The sequence below is a fragment of the Hyaena hyaena genome, unplaced genomic scaffold, assembly GCF_003009895.1.
Source record: "Hyaena hyaena isolate Hyena2069 unplaced genomic scaffold, ASM300989v1 scaffold_820, whole genome shotgun sequence".
Taxonomy (NCBI): Eukaryota; Metazoa; Chordata; class Mammalia; order Carnivora; family Hyaenidae; genus Hyaena; species Hyaena hyaena.
In genome coordinates this window covers 808,204-826,063 of record NW_024081454.1, presented here as the reverse complement: position 1 = coordinate 826,063, position 17,860 = coordinate 808,204, and the positions used below count along the sequence as shown (strand labels likewise).

Genomic DNA, 17,860 nt, shown 5'->3' with positions numbered 1-17,860 from the left:
CGCTTTGGAGAGTGCTACGCAAATGACATTTCATTCGATTTAACTCATTGCAAGGCAGACAGAAATAAGTGAAGCAAACAGGATAAAGGGCTTCACTGGCTAGGAGAGGGCCTAGTGACTAATTCCAGCTGGGAGCATTGAAGGGTTGTGGGTAAAAAGTAAAACAGGCTGGGAAGGAGGCCAAGGCCAGAGTTACGGAGAGCTGTGTCCTTGCCTGGAGAGCTCCCACCTCAGGAACTTACTTCTGACCTCCTCTTCTTCCTGGAGCTTGGAAGAGATATGATCTCAGAGAATATGCTCAAAATCACTGCAACCATTTGGAACACTTTGTAATCATGAGAGAGAGAGAACACCACACAGATGAAAAGCAGGAGATGAGGGAGGTTTTGAGATGAGCAGGCTTTTTACAAAACATCTTTATTTCTTATTTTTGGTAATTGGGGAGCAGGGGATTCTTTTCCAAACTGAACCAAACTAGTTTCTACCCAGTTGTTGGGAAACTAACATGTGTGTACACATGTCTAACAGATCTATGCACTTTATGAATAAGAACACCAAGAGGAACTTATTTGAGGGGGAAAAATGGATCCCCAGGTTGCATCCCCAGGGCCACTGATACAGAGTTTACCTGGAGTTGGACCACAGTTCTTCATTTTAACACATAACCAGGTGCTCTAGATGTGGGCAGTTCATTCTCAACATAGGCAAGATCGAAGACCAAGTCCATACTAAAGCTGAGAGCACAGTATTTTGCATTCAAAACAGCTCCAACATTGCTTAGACTCCCCTCCAAGAACAGCAGCTTGGGGATATGGACAGAGTGGGAGATTTGGAAGCCACATTGGACTTTTCCAGATTGCTTTATTTTATTCTTTGCATTTTCTTCTGCCCAGAAGCAAGAGTTTAAAAAACCAGACCTTGGCCTTGCAGATGCTGCTGCCCCAGAGCCATCCACATGCTGCCCACTCATGGCCAGCCCCATCATGTTCTTCGACATCACCTTGGACAGCAAGCCCTTGGGCCACATCTCCTTGGAGAAGTTTGCAGAGTTCCAAAGACAGCAGAAAATGTTCATGCTCTGAGCCCTGGAGAGAAAGGATTTGGTTATAAAGTGTCTTGCTTTCACAAGATTATTCCAGGATTCACATCCCAGGGTGGTAACTTCACACGTCATCATGGCACTGGCGGCAAATCCATGTATGGGGAGAAATCTGATGATGAGAATTTCATCCTGAAGCATAGGGGACTTGGCATCTTGTCCATGGTAAATGCTGGATCCAACACAAATGATTCCCTGGTTTTCATCTGCATTGCCAAGACTGGCTGATTGGATGGCATGAAGGTGGCCTTTGGCAAGGTGAAAGAGGGCATGAGTATTGTGACAGCTATGGAGTGCTTTGGATCCAGGAAGGGCAAGACCAGCAAGAAGATGACCATGCTGACTGTGGACAAATCTAATATGTTTGACTTCTATATGATCATAACTACCAGATCATTCCTTCTGTAGCTCTGGGGAGCAGCCCTATCTATAGGAGAGAAATATCCTAGAGTCTTTCTGCTACACTGTGGTCCTGTGGGCTCCATGTCTCTCACTCTTCTCCAAGTCTAGCTGGATTGCAGAGTTAAGTTTATGATTATAAAATAAAAAATAAACAACAAAACCAGATCTCGTTAGTCAACGTTTACTTTAAACTTAGTTAAGACCTGGCCACTGTACCACCCAGTCCAGGAAACAGGGCCTTGCTCTTGAAAACAAGCTGAGGACACAGTTTTGTTTTAATATCAAGCCAAATTCAATATGCAAACACTCTCTTTTGTGATCCCCCAAAAAGAGAGGAAGAAACAATCAAGAACTAAGCAAATAAAATGACAATTACCTCCCTTTTATATTTTGGTGATGAAAAATGTTTCAAAGCCCTCAGAACACTCACAGAAATGATAATTACCTTCTGCTTTCCTGGGGGAAGCACGGGGACATTTGGATTGTAATAGTCTCATCAGAGTTGTATAAACTGCAGCGTAAGCAATAAAAGTTCCTGAACATCTGGGCTCTGTCTACCCTTTAAAGGGTTTGTGAGCATCAGATAAAGAAGACATTAGATGTTTTTATTTCAGGCTGTAGGGTGGTAGCAGTGGGCCCATCATGAAGTTATATCAAGTCTGAATTTCTGGAAGTCACCTGTGAAAACTACTCTCAGAGCAGCCCATGGCCAGAAGTCAAAGATGTGTCCAACTGAATCATGTCTTTCTAGGGAAAACGAATTTCTTGGCCCAAGCTCTCTTTACTCCCATTGTCTTTATGGAGAGAATACCGGGACCTGAGAACATTTACCTTGGGCCAAGGAGCGGGTTGGGAATTTTACAAGTGTCATGTAATTTCATGTATCCTACAAACTTGTGTGGCGGCAATTACTGTGTTTTATAGATGAGACAGTCAAGACTCAAAGGTGCAACATAACTTGCTTAATAGCAAGCAGATAGTGAATTGTAAGATAATCCCGAATTGCCCGATTCATGCCCAACCTGCAAAATTCCACTTCCTTGTCTCTTTTTATAATAGCTCTAACTTCCCCAAGATAGGGCCATGCTTGCTGATGGGAAGCTTTCCTGATGCTAATGCCCCCCACCCCCACCCCAACTAAGGGTTGGTAAAGCTGGAATGCACTTTCTAGCTTTCCAGAGAAATGAAGCAAAGCCCAAAAAGTAGGGCTTTGATCAGAGAATGAGCTGTGTGCTGGAACCCAGGCTTTCTGGCTTCCAGGTCAATGTTGTTTTGAGTCACCAAGTGAGAAGAAATGGAGAGGAGGTCGGGCCTCATTCCCACCCTTTGTGCAGCCTACAAATGGAACTCCATAAAGTCCTGAGTGGGTCCCCAGGTACAAATACTGACCAAATGACTATCCAATACTTGGATACTGACCAAGTGGAAATCTTCTTAATAAAAGAAAGGTCCCTGAGTCTAGGGCCACAGAGGACACTGAAATACACTATAGTCTAATAAGAAACATGTTATTCATTCATTCATCCATTCACACATTGAATAAATATTTATTGAGTGCTGTATGTGCCAGGCATTTTTGTAGATACTATGAATGTAACAAAGATAAAGCCAGACAAAATATTCTGCCCTCATGGGATATACATCCTTTCATGGGAAGACAGACAATATACTCAGAACAAGTATGATATGATGCAATATCATAATAAGCAGGGAATTATAAATAAGGAGTTCTGGGGACATGATGGCTATTTGGTTTTGTTTTTTTATTATTTAATTCCAGTTCAAGTATAGTTAACATACAATGTCATACGAGTTTCTGGTGTACGATATAGAGATTCAATAATTCCATACATCATCCAGGGCTCATCATGACAAGTGCACTCCTTAATCCTCATCACCTATTTCAAGGGTTGGCTATTTTGAATTGACTAATCATGGAAGGACTAAGTGACGGGCTGACATCTGAACAGACACTTCAAGGTTTTGATGGAGCAAACCCTGCAGATTCCAGGGAGGGGGGGTAGGGATTCTAGGGAAAAGCAAGAATGAGAGCAAAGGCTTGGAGACAAGTGTTCTTGGTGTGTTTAAGAAATGGGAAGAGGGGCACTTGGGTGGCTCAGTCGGTTGTGTGTCTGACTTTGGCTCAGGTCATGAAATCACAGTCTGTGAGTTCAAGCCCTGTGTTGAGCTCTGGGCTAACAGCTCGGAGCCTGGAGCCTGCTTTGGATTCTGGTCTCCCTCTCTCTCTGCTCCTCCCTTGCTCATGCTCTGTATCTCTCTGTCTCTCAAAAATAAATAAATGTTTTTTTTAAAAAGAAAGAAAAGAAAAGAAATGGGAAGAAAACTAGTGCACCTGCGACAGTGGCAGAAACCTGGGTTATCATGACTTCCGATTATATACCTGATCTGGGTGTGGTGAGAGATGGCTCAAGATACGAGGACCATGGTGTGCCTGGGTGGCTTGGTCAGCTGGGCATCTGAGTTCAGCTCAGGTCATGATCTCATAGTTCATGGGTTCCAGTCCCACATCAGGCTCTGTGCTGACAGCTCAGAGCCTGGAGTCTGCTTCAGATTCTGTGTCTCCCTCTCTCTCTGCCTCTCCCACACTTGCACTTTATCTCTCTCTCAAAAATGAATAAAGGTTAAAAAAAATTTTAAATAAGCATTTATACAAAAACATCGCCAAGTTTCCTTCAAACACCACACTTCTAGAACTTGATACCTTTACCATTCCAACTCAGACAGAGGGAGAAACAAGGCAAAGAGAGACCAAACATTAAAGAAAGCATCCCCAAATGTTTTGCAGTTTCTTATAAACAGATAAGTAGAATGCAAGCTCTGAAAACAAATTAATACCCTTCCCCCCATCTCCAGCTCCAACCGCCGCCTAAGGGATCTCAGAAAATTAAAAACAATATGTGCTCCCCTTGGATTTATTTTTAATTTCTGAATGCAAATATTTGAAAGGAGAGGTTGAAAAATGCAGCAAGAAGCTGTAAATCAAAATCCCCAACAGGGCACCTGGGTGGCTCAGTCAGTTAAGCATCAGACTTCAGCTCAGGTCATAATCTCGCAGTTCGTTGGTTTGAGCCCCACGTCAGGCTCTGCGCTGACAGCTCAGGGTCTGGAGCCTGCTTCAGATTCTGTGTCTCCCTCTCTCTCTGCCCCCGCCCCCAACTCATGCTCTGTCTCTGTCTCTCACAAAAATAAATAAATGCTAAAAATTTTTTTAAAAATCCTTATCTCAGGCAGGATGTAGAAGAACAAATAATGTTGATATACTCCGATGGCTGGTATGAGACAGGTAGATAGATGGGTACATGCCTGTACGGACGGCTTCTGACTTATGACATTTCCATTTAGGATTTTTTACTTTTATGATAGTGCAAAAGAGATAGCTATTCAGTAGAGGCTATTCTTCAAAATGTAAATCTGTACCCTTTCCAGGCTAGCAACATGCAGTACAATCCTCTCCCGTGATGCTGGCCAGCAGCAGGGAGCCACAGCTCCCCATTAGCCAGTTGTACAGCTGTCAACAACTGATACACTTAAAACCATTTTGTTTGTCACTTTCAGTACAGTACTCAGTAAATTACATGAGATCGTCAACACCTTATTATCAAGTGAGCTTCGTGTTGAATGATTTTGCCCAACTGTAGGCTAATCTAAGTGTTCTGAGTGTGTTTAAGTTAGGCTAAGTTAGGCTAAGTTAGGCTATGATGTTTGGTAAGGTAGGCATATCACATGCATTTTGTATTTAGGATAATTTCAACTTATGATGGGCTTGTTGGGCATCATAAGTCAAGGAAAATCTGTATATAGAATACGTGTGTTTGCATGTGAATTGTACTACCCCAAGTTTCTCCTCCATATTTGTGCTGATTTTATTAGCATCCAGCTCAGCTGTTAGAAACTAATTACTCCTGCAGACACTTCTATTATTATACATACTGTAACCTATGAACATTATCATTATGATGCCAATTAGACTCCTCCCATGTGTATTTATCACTTAACAGCAGAGCTTACATAACTTACTAGGTAAGGTGAGGTGCAAGCCACGTGGCTGTACCTTATAAAAACACAGACATATGTGAACCTACACCTTTCTACTGTTCTCATACTTCTCTATAAGAAAGTCAAGTTCAGGGGTGCCTGGATGGCTCAGGTTGAGTGTCCGATTTTGGCTCAGGTCATGATCTCACTCATGGGGTTCAAGCCCTGCATCAGGCTGTGTGCTGATAGGTCAAGCCTGGACCCTGCTTTAGATTCTGTGTCTCCCTCTCTCTCTGTCCCTCCCATGCTCACATGCTGTCTCTCTCTTTCAAAATAAATAAATGCTTAAAACATTATTTAAAAAGAAAAAGAAAATCAAGTTCATCTGCTCAGAAATTGCTACAGTATAAGGCCCATGGGTAACTCTAAAAAAAACCCTGATAGCTGAAATGTATTTCTTGAGAACATCTCAAGTGTTAGGTACTTGGTTCTATGTTGTTGCATTTAAACTTAAAAAGTATAGTATAGTATAGTATAGTATAGTATAGTATAGTATAGTATAGTATAGTATTGTCTTCCTGGACTGAAGAAGGGCATTCCAGTCCATAAGCACATGTAAAAACCCCACATCTGCAAAGACTGAGTGAAATAAATAGTAAAGTGCGTGGCACATAAAAGGAGCTCCATATATACTAGATCCACTAAAACGGCGATTCTCTTTTACAGCCATTTAGCCCAAATCTTGTTTTAACACTATGATTTTTACTAAATTTTCTCTGGGAGCCATTCGATACATTCCAAGCCATCCTTCTATTGAAGGATGTATTCATAACCTGGGGGGCTACTCTGGTATTCTCAACCTGGGGGACTACTCTCCCAATTCCAGCTCCATTTGGCTATGGTCAGAAAGTTTGTGTCAGTGGAGGAGGGCAGTACCATTAATTAGCACCAAAAGAAAAAATCCTAGGTGGAATTATTAAGCTTCAGTACCATCTGGATGGCCGACTCCCAGATCCTTGCTTCAATACAGACCTCGATTCCACATCCTAGGACGGTAAATACCAATTACCTCCTTGACATTTACCTACAAGCACCCCCAGGTCCTTCACGTGGACATGCCCAAAATACAGCCATCTGCACCCCTCCTGCCCGCTACATTCAGTTGAACTGTATCTCCCCACCATCCTGTGTTTCCCATCTGGTGGATGACACTTTCGCTCTCCTGTTGTCTCAGGTATAAGCTTACAGTCTGAGTAAGACACTAGAAGTCAGACACTTCTAGATGCCTCCAATGTCAACTTCAACAAATATCTGTTGAGCACACACTGTGTTTTGGGAAACTTTCTAGACACGGTAAGAGGTGGCAAGGAAGGTATTTATTCATTGATATTCTGAGATGAGGTTAAAGATAAGGAATGCACTGCTCAAGGATGGGGAACCTCAGGGGACACAATGGAATGCTTCAAAAAATTGAGTTGGCAAGTGGGAGGAGAGAATGAAATATCACACCAATCAGCAAGGGGATGGGAGTTCAGAGTATGCTGGAGGAGAAGACAGGCTTGGACTTCTATAAGGTCGGAGGTAGGCAGGAGAATGAGTTCTAAGCATCTCATGGAGAACAGTGTCTGCCCTCTTCCCACTCCAAGACCTAAAGTTCTCATCTAGAAGCTTCTCAAAAGGAGCAAGGCAGCATCCTACCTGGCTACGCTCTCAGGTAACTCTCTGGGGCAACTGTCAAATCTGCCTCCTACAACTCTCAAATCTCTCCACTTCTCTCCAGGACAACTACTCTACTCCAGATCATATCAGCACTTGTTTATAAATGGGGATTCAGGACAGGCTGTCCCCAAATATGCCACTTTGGCATATTTAATTATTTTGAATTAGAGTTACTTAAGAAACAGCCAGTGCAAGAAGGACACACTGACCCTCCTTTGTTCCCCTGAAAGCAGAAAATGAGTTTCTCATGTGAAAGATGCCTTCTGGGTATCAGGAGAGAGATGTCCTTATCACCAGAGACAGGGGATTTAAGGCCAAGAAGGCTGTGAAATCAAATGTTATTACTTCACTAACTTGCTACTCCAAGCCCAAACTTCTCTGTCCTGTCAATTCTTCCCAAATGTATTATTTCTCTAAAAGGTATAAAAACTGCCTGCTTCAGTCACTTTTTTGTGTCTCAGGATTCTGTTAGCTCTTGTCCATATATCTGCACTTCAGTGACTCTCATGGGTTTGTGCTCCTTGAGATCTTCTTTACTAGTCCTTTGTTTTATTCCCTTTTACTTATCCTTCAAGTATCTTCTGTGACATCATTTCTTCCAAAAAGTATCATTTGTAGGTGACATGCTGTTTGCCTTGTCACAATAATTGTCATTCTGTATTCTAATTGCCTGTTTACCCCTTCTTACCTACTATTACATAGTGAGAACATTAGCATTCTTGATGCCTAAAAAATGTCTTATTCACCACTGAATGGCTGACCCCTTACACATGACCTGGTGACATCAAAGGTGCTCAGTAGCTATTTGTTATCTTAATTTAATGAATGATGGGCTGGGGCCATCCCTGGTGGTCACAAAGGTGACATTGGGAATTATACTAATGTGGAAATTATATGAATCTTGTTTTAACCCCAGCTTCTTCATTCATAATCTGAATGGATATGGTTAAGTGCTGAGTGTTAGTTTCCTTGTCTTTAACAAAGACACAACATGTACTCAATAGGGTCGTCATGAAGATTTAACGAGATTCTGTGCAAAATCAGGCAGAGATTGTTTCAATTTCATATCTTTTCATAAGATCTTTCCACATTTATTTTCCTCTTCAAGATTCCTCTTGCTTTTTACTACAGCCAGATTTCCCCCAAATAACCATTTGAATCAGAGTTCTGGAAGGTGGCACATGGGTTGTAGGTATGATTTGCTCCTGGCATGGAGAGTCCTGATACTCAATAAAGTTAACTTTCTATTGCCTCTTGAAATAGTGGTCCCTGAAATTTCTGTTGCACTCCCCAAACCCAGGCTACTTTGTTCCTTTAGGTTTTAGAAAACTGCTTCTGGATCCAGGGAAATTCCAGTAGCATCAATGTCATCTTAGGAGGCTTAGGACAATGATATATGACATATGAAGTCAGGCAGACTCTGGGCAGATTGATGAGAGGAAAGCCTCTTCTGAACACTGAGGGCACAAGACCTGGCAGCCCCTCAGGGCTGTTTTCAAGGGCACCATAAAGACAGGACAGAGGAAACCAGACAAATGGCTTTGGACAGAGAGGGTAGACTTCCCTGGTATAGATGGAACAAGCACAGAACGTGGAATCCGAAGCACTGGGTCAATGAGGAAAGGCAGAGCAGTGGGTTCTGAATTATCCTGAAGATTTGGCATTTATGGGAGTCATGGGCCATTTTTAACAAGAAAGATACAAACCCTGTAGAGGCCATGGGACATATGGATTGGGGGATAATATCTAGAGACAGCTGGGCAACACATTCTTAATATAAGGCAACAAATGACTGAGTTTGGTAGAGTGAGCATGGAAAGTGGGATTGGGTAGGAGAGAGAGGACCCAGAAAGAATCAGTAGAGCCTGAAACCTGATTCAAGGTTGAGTTTAAAGAAATGAATCCTCTCCAAATAGGGGGGAAATAGAACCAAAGAACAAGGAAGATCAAGGTCAGAAGACACATCTGTACCTGTTACTGCACCAGGAAGATACTGTGAGGTTGACGACTGATAGACAGAAGGTGGTTCTGTCTCCTTGGGTGGCCGCAGAGTCACATGGGCCTGCGTCCATGCAATGTCACAACATCTGGTCAGTCGGCTCTAGAATTCAGTCCAGCGCTCAGTTTCACCCCCTGTGGAAGAAAGAGGCTGACAGTATGAGCTCTGCACTTGCTCATGGTGTCTCCTTGCCCAGACTTACCTGGCCTGGCTACTGGAAAATGATAAACTGAGTCACAACAGTGATGGCACATGACCCTGGGCCACCCAGAGCATGCCTCTTTCTTAGCACCTGGACTCTATTTATGTGTATTGAAGGCTCTCAGGCTGGGGTGAGGAAGGACGTTAGAAAAAGAAATGTGGAAAATTTAAGGACTTAAAAGGTAACATCCATCGCAGTCCCTGCAGCAATGGGTCTATTTTTACATTTGCCACACAGGGACGAGGGCTTATGTTGTCATTTCAAGCACCTCTTCATCTTGGCCAAGGCACTATTATATGTGACAGCACTGAAATCAGAACATTTCTCCAGGCAGCGTAGCTGGAGGACTGTTAATTACTCTGGGTATCTGAAGTTACAACGACCATTCCAGCTGGTCCCAGCTGCCTGGGAAAGAGAGATCACTAGTTCCCTAGATAGAACACACTGAGGTTTCAAAAAGTAAATGAAAACAATGCTCCCATTGTGATAAGCTTTGCTTATGTTATAAAAGGACTCAGGTCAGCCATCAGAGACACTAAAATGATCCATATATTTTTTTAGATGTCAATAGAAACTAGGATCCCAGAAAGACGAAAAGAAATGCATAAGACTAATATCTTGGGGCATAGAAAATAGATTCTAAAAATAACAATCCCTGCTTTGTATGCATTTCATTTATTTCTTGATCTCCAGTGCCTGGTATCAGGTCTAGGACGTTAATAAGTTTTGGTGGACTGAATGGGTTAATAAAGTAATATTATCCAATGTTATTCCCCCACCAGGACACCTTTCTCCCATGTTTCTGGAACTAGAATATTCCTCCTCATATATTTGGTAATATCACAACTCACATATGAAATATCACTTCCTGGAAGAAAAATCTTTTCTGTCGACCAAGATGGAAGTATCTCTCCATCATTACCTTTAACAGAGTATTGGTTTACTGGGTGCCAGCAACTAAGTTCTATTGGTTCTCTTGCTTGTCTCTGAGTAAGCTGAAGTCAGAAACCATTTCTTATTCTCTCTCTCTCAATTGTCTGGTATCGTTTGGCACACAGTAGGTTCGTAATACATTTGGGTTGACAAACTGTTCCAAGAGACATTGGAGAAAAAAAATCCTGTCAGAGATTAATAACAGACAGAATCCAGGCACAAGGGAGAGGGAAAGGTCAATGGTAAATAATCCCCGACAGTCATTTCTTCTGCCTGCAACACAACATTTCTTTCCTTGACATCAGTAAGTGATCCACGCATTCCTTACAAGCCCGATATAATCTGTCAGCCGCAATTTCCTGCAGTCAGGCTTTCTGCCACGAAGTTGCAAATAAAAGATAAAAATGTGAATGATACTTTCTATGTGGCGGCTGTCTTTTTTATAATTGTCCCCGATTGTTTCCAAAGCCCAAGTTTATGTGTGGTCTCCTGGAGGAGACCAGCTTTGCTGTCGAGATGAGCTGGAACAAAGCTCTGAATACCTTCCCCAAAGGGGATCATTCTGTGCAGCCAATTGGATCGCATTCTAGGCTCCCCCTGTTTCCTCCTAAGTCACCAGATATTTTTTGAAGTTTATGTGCTGTCGATTAGAGGGATGAGCACTCCCCTTCCATGAAGCAAGTGAATCAAGAAGCAGATTTTCTTGGCACTTTTCCCTAACAGTCACTCACACTCATGGCCTCACTTTCCATCTTCCAGGGAATGACCCCTAACTCTGCCTGGATCTTCAAGTCAGTGTGTTCCTCACTGGGACATTAAATTCCACACGTCTAAAATCTGACACAATCTCCTTCCTTTACCCTGCAAACCCAGCTTCCGATGTGGAGCCCCTACTCCTCAGGTATGGTGTCGGCTGCCTCCAGTCACTCAGGCTCAAAGCCAGACTCATCTCCCATCAGAGTGGGCTTTCTTATGGATTTCCTGGTCACTAGCTCCTTGCACATCGCTCCCAGAATTATAGTCAAGAAGATCCATTTCTTTTACTATAAACTCTAAACTACTCAGTCTGGCTTTCAAATCTCCGTGAAATTGACTCTTAATTACCACTCTAGGCTATTTCCTGAGAAATCGCCCAGGAATATTCTACTGAGTCATCATTTTCTGTTCCCAAAACAGATCCCAACCCTCAGACTCTATCCTCAGACTTATCATCCTGGATTAAATTGCCTTTATATGTCTCATTCTTGTCCCAGCGCCTGGGTTACTTAAGGATTTGGATCTGATGCCTCTGCAAGCTTGTCCATTTGGTCTGACTCCACTTAGAGACCAGATATCGGTTGCTTGTGTTTGCCTTGACTCTGTACTCATAAGCTCACAGGCTAACCCAAATCCACTTCTAGCCCTCAGCTGATTCTTAGGACCCAGGGCAAGGTATATGGTCCAGGCCACGTTTGTCTGGAGAGGAAGTGCAGAAAGTGGTCAAGTCAGAGCAGCCTGGCATCTGAAGATGAAAGTGGGATCATAAAATGAAAAAAGAGAAGCACATCGTAAGATGAAAAGACATGAAAGAGAGATCTCAGGCGTGTTGCTCCACTAGGGTGAGTGAATGGATACTCTCTGAGTTACAATTGATAGAGATCTAACTCAAACCAGCTTGAGCCATAAAGAGGAAAGAATTAGCTCTTGTCACTTAAAATTCCAGGGAGGTATTTGGCTCCGTGTTTGGTTGAATATAAGTATGCATATAATGTCCTTCGACATCTTTCTGTCTCCATAGCTCTGCTTTCCAGTGTGTTCTCCCAGCCAGGGCTCCTCCTTGCGGGAGCAGGCTCTAAGCTCCTATCCTACCAGCTTGGCGACCCTAGATAAGAGCACTTTCCCAGTAGTTGCATCAAGTTTCGGGATTGTTTCTCAATAAATGGCTGAGGCCCTACCCCCATTCCTGAATTAATCACTACCGCTGGGGAGAAGAAATACACCACTAGAAAAGTCAGGGCACTGTAAGAAGGGGAAAACCCTACATCCTGGGTAGTAAAAACAATGTCCAGCAAAGAGAAGTTGGAGGGTTCAGGACATACTGCACATCGGAGACCTAAATCTTGCTGGTTGGGGGGATGGTTCTGATCTCTTCGAGATCCCATGCTTGGTGTCTCTCTTATACTTTGGTACATGTGACAAGAGTCATGGGTGATGGTGAACCAGAGAAACGCACCTTCTCCATCTGGATAGATGGAGCGCACGCACACACACACCTACAGACACATCTGCTTCTAAGTGGAACTACATCCTATTTAGACAGATTATTCAGAAGAAAATCTATGAATCTGTGCACCGGCCAGCTGTCTGGGGTTACCAATAAAACACTCTATTTTAGCCTAGGTGGAATGATAAGACAGTGAGATATGATTCTGGATGAATGGCTTCAGAGGACTTTAAAAGGCAAAAAGCTCTTCAACCAAGATTGTTACAATGTGCCCACCAATTCACCCCATGCAATTTGCTTACCTTTCAACAGATAGAGCATCTTTAGGGAATATTTTTCACTTCAGCACCTTGTGTCTGGGTACGACCCTTCACCAACCACGATCCAAAGCCAGGGGGTCCTCTGATCCCCCATCCCTGATCTAGGCCCTGGGTTAAACATGTTCCAACACATTCCAACATGTTTCTTCAAGGCTCAGGTCAAATCCCATTCTCTCTCACAATACTCTTATTTATTTTATTTTTTAATGTTCATTCATTTTTGAGAGAGAGAAGGAGACACAATGTGAGTGGGGGAGGGGGAGAGAGAGAGAGAGAGAGAGAGAGAGAGAATCCAAAGCAGGCTCCAGGCCCTGAGCTGTAAGCACAGAGCCTGATGCGAGGCTTGAACTCACCAATCGCGAGATCATGACCCGAGCCGTAATTGCACGCTTCACCGACTGAGCCAGCCAGGAGCCCCTACCCTCATTTTAAGTTAGCTTCTCCCTCTCCCAAACCCCATGGCACGTTGTTTATTCCCCTATGACAGCACTTATCGCAGTTTGCTTTTGAATTACCGTTATTTATGAACGTGTCTGTCTTCACTGATAGACTGTGAGTTTGCAACAGGCCCAGAATAGCTCTCATTCGTCTCTGTATCCCCCACAGTGTCAAGTGCAGCCCTTTGCATTGAGCAGATCCCCAACAAGTGTTTGCCAGGTTGCTGAAACCAATCACGTTAGCTTCTGGCACAATATTTTTCCAAAACCCTCGCATTAACTACAGCACTGCTTCTAACTTTTTAAAAATCCTTGGTCCCTTTGAGAGCTAAAAATCTCCTGCCTTCTGTTGTGATTGCAGGCATCTGATAAACAATCCCTTCTCCTCTCCACTCATGATCCAAACCAGTTAAAACATCAGAGAAGCAGTAAGACAGGTCGGGATTTACAGCAGCCTTCTTACTGATGAAAACTGAATTTTGGCTGGCAAAGGGCTAACACAGATGGCAAGAAAGGGCTTCCTAATTCTAGAGGCAGGCCAACCACATACCCTTTTGAAGTGAAGAGCAGGGGAGGAGCGGAACAGTAATTCTGTGTGTTGTGGACATGGGGCTCCCAGGAGGGAGGCTAGCTGCTTATACATGTTCTTCTCTATCCCACATTCAAGAAGCCACTCTTCTTCCCATAAAGAAGCATGATAGAAGGGTCACAACTTGCCTTGAATGTCACTGTCATGAAAAATCTCTCTTCATATGGAAGGAACCATCAAGAGCGGGGAGTATGTCTTCAACAAACACCTTCCTTCATTAGTTTGTTCAAGAAATTGCAAAGGAAATAACTATTCATCATCGCTTTTGTCCCAAGTACCATGTTAGAACTTGAGATACAGTGGTGAGCAGGGCAGCCACAATTCCAGTCTCCAGCAGCCTCAGTGTAAAGACCAATGAGAGGTGATAGTAGACGTGGCCATCACTAGGGAGCTGTGGACACAGACTGACTGAGCTCTGGGAAAGCCTCCTGCAGAAGTAACATCTTGGCTGGGACTTGATGAATGATGGGTTTTAGATAAGTGACAAAAATAGGAAGAGTATTTACTGGAGATGCAAGAAGCAGGGAGAAAGGGGAAAGTGGAGGAGGAGGTTGCAAAGTCAGGGAACAGAATATGCAAAGCAACTGAGGTCCTATGACTGACTATGTGGACCTGGCCGACTGCATTCCATAGAAAAATCACATGCAGAAAAAAATCTTCAAAATCCCGGCTTTTCTACCTCCAACTTCCAACTCCCCAAATCTGCTCACTCTGCATCACGCTGAAATAAAAACCAGATTGTCAAGGTACCGAGTGCTATGGTGATTGGAAATAAAAAGGAGATTAGGGGACAGACAGAGTGACTCTAGAGAGAGTTTGGCTGAAAGAGAGAGCCAAAGAGAAAAACACCAAATCATGAGGACTGGAGGCAGGAATATCAGCCCTAAAATAATTCCTAAGGCAAAGAGATAATTTAAACTTGTAGACATCCTTCTTAAATCCAGCCAAATTCAAACAAAACCCACTTGGCAGCATTTTTGTCCTTTCTCTGGGGGAAAAAAAAGTCTTCATTATCAAACTCTTAATTATCAGAAATATCTAAATAAAGGAAGGCAGGGAGACCAAAAAAAGGCTCTCTTCTATATTGCTCTCACTAGCTCCAGCTCAGCTGACCTTAGTAGTCATGATCGCTTGGCTACACTGTTTGGGAACCTAGTTCCCTAAAGCTATCAACAATACATGGACAACTATGAAGTTCAGAGACAACTGATCAGGCAACTCAGACCGCTAATATGAACTGAGCCCCACCTTGCAGGGCCAATGCTGGCATTCTCCTATTAACACCATAGTGTATCAAAGCTAGAAAAAGCCTTAGAGACCATCTCTTTGCACCTCTTCATGGAACATCTAAGATAAATCAGGCCCAGGGAAAAGACACGATCTCCCCAGTGACTTGCAGCACTCCAGGGGCAAGACTAGATTTAGCACTCAGACCTCTGCTGCTTGGTTAGTGATTTTATACTCATTGGGTCTCAGCCAATGCATAGAAAGCAACTTCAAAGCAGGCAATACCTAAAGATAGCCATGCTAGCTTCATCATGGATTCAAGCTACATCTGAAGATGAGTAGTCAAATGGGTTTAGTTATATCCCTCTGAAATGAGCTTAGTTCCTTAAACTGAAGACTTTCTTTGCAGAGGGAGGGTGGGATCTACTCCATTAAGGTAACTATTGGTAGAAAGAGAAGGTCAGAAGGCTTCCCTGAAGGAAAGGCATACAGATCCCAAAAGGAAAGGGAGAAGAAGATAGCCATTCATTACAAATTCTTTCTCCCAAATTCATCAATCAGCTAGGTTAGCCCTCTTTTTTTTTTTTTTTAATGTTTTCAAATTTATTTTTGACAGAGAGACAGAGCATGAGCAGGGGAGGGGTAGAGAGAGAGGGAAACCAGAATCTGAAGCAGGCTCCGGGCTCTGAGCTGTCAGCACAGAGCTTGTCACGGGGCTCGAACCTACGAACTGCGAGATCATGACCTAAACTGAAGTTGGAAGCTCAACCACCTGAGCCACCCAGGCGCCCCTAAGCTAGCCCTCTTCTGATTTGGGTGGAGATGGGGAACAATGACAGGTGGAGCAACAGGCCAGGGACTTTATTCTAATAAAGATCCTTTCATAGAAAACAAAAGGCTGGGGTAAAGGAAGTCTCCCTCTAACATTTCAAAATGCTTTTTTTAAAAAAATCTTAATTCGTAGCACTTAAACGTTAACCCAGGATCCCCAAGGTATAGTCAACTTCTTGTAAGAGAAGATCAGCAACCTATCAATCTTCTTGCTTCCTTCTTCATGAAGCCACTCCTTCAATATCAACCATCATACCTAAAGGTATCCTGTGGGTCAGCTATAAACATTTTGCTTCCAGTATAGGTCAAGCAGCTCTAAAATGTGTCAACAGATATTACTTAAATTAATTCCAAGGTCATGTTGTACCTAAAACTGAAAAATTCATCCCCTATTCTACCAAATTACATCCAGTCTCCTTATCCATGGGAGCTCAACAGACATTCTGCAATAAGACCAAATGGCCACCTAAATGACTCTCCAGCTCTCCAGGAAGAAACCAACATTCAAAGACCAAGTGGCCTTGCATGTCAAAGTACAAATAAATTAATTCCTAATACAAAATATTGTCATGTTAAGGTAAAATTCAAGGTCCAAACTTTTTTGAGTAAAATCTAAATAAATTGAAATCCTTCCTAATTTCTTATTCTTCACAATCTCTTTTGGGATTCTTAAGGCCTGGAGAGAGAGGGGCTCCCTTAGCATCTACAGTGTGGGCTCTCTTATTGTAATGAATGTATTTCTGTCAGGGTTTCAAAACTGGTATTAACTCCAATCCCAAATCTCTGATGAGCACTTTTTTATAGGGAATGCAAAGACTTAATAAGGATGAAAATATTATTTTAGCATCTATATACACCCACAAAATTTAGAAAGCATAAAATTTCTAGTCTCTGTATCACTTAATTTTATTCCAGTTACTTAATTTCAGAGATTTTGAAAAGCTTGAGTGTCAGGTTCTCTGTGAAGCTCACGAATCTATCTGAGCTGCCAAGGGCCTATGATCTTGAACTCAGACTCTTTTAGGAGAAATCTTCCTAGAAGTGTTAATGGCATATTTTCCATAACAAGGGGAGGGGGATTTAAAATCCCACCAATCTATATAACCCATCTTCTTACAATGCTGCATTTATGAAATGCCTGCCTTCTACAAAAATATAAGAATATCCACAGTTGGAAGTTCCTCTTTATTTTTTTAATGTTTATTTCTGAGAGAGACAGAGCATAAGCGGGGGAGGGGCAGAGAAAGAGGGAGACACAGAATCCAAAGCAGGCTCCAGGTTCTGAGCTGTCAGCACAAAGCCGGATGTGGGGCTCAAACTCACAGACCTCAAGATCATGACCTGAGCCGAAGTCGGACGCTTAACCAACTGAGCCACCGAGGTGCCCCAGAAGTTCCTCTTAATTCAGAACCTCTTCAGATGCCCTTAATTCTCTTAACCACGTTGATATCAATGTTTTGACACCCCACAGGGAATTGATTTCATATGGCACAGCCTCTACCTCATCTTTGTGAGCAAGAGTTTTCATTTCTGAGGTGGTGGTTCTCACTACGGGCTATGGAATTCCTTAGGTCTTAAGAAATCTGTGTCCTACATTTCTCCTCACCCAAGTATTTGTTTCCATTTAAAAAACACCTTCAGCATATTTCAGAACCAAGGCTGCCTTTGATGCTTCAGGAATGTTTGTTCCAGGACCTTGTGAGGACCACTACCTCTGCCATGGGTGCCCTCAAGCCACTGTTAGCTCGGCCTGAGTGATCCTGGTCTTGAGAAGCATTTCCTTCTGCCGTGTCCTCTTTTACAGCAGCAAATTATGCCTCTGGCTTTTCTTTCCTCTCTCTTTCTTCCCAGTCTCACACAAATGCTCAACTGAGTTTCTAACTACATAGCTGCCTCCTAGCTT

At 42.9% G+C, this 17,860-nt stretch overlaps 1 pseudogene; it reads left to right on the top strand.

The window, feature by feature from the left end:
• The first annotated feature begins 968 nt into the window (after positions 1–968).
• On the top strand, positions 969–1,604 carry LOC120221854 (annotated as a pseudogene).
• Positions 1,605–17,860: the final 16,256 nt, after the last annotated feature.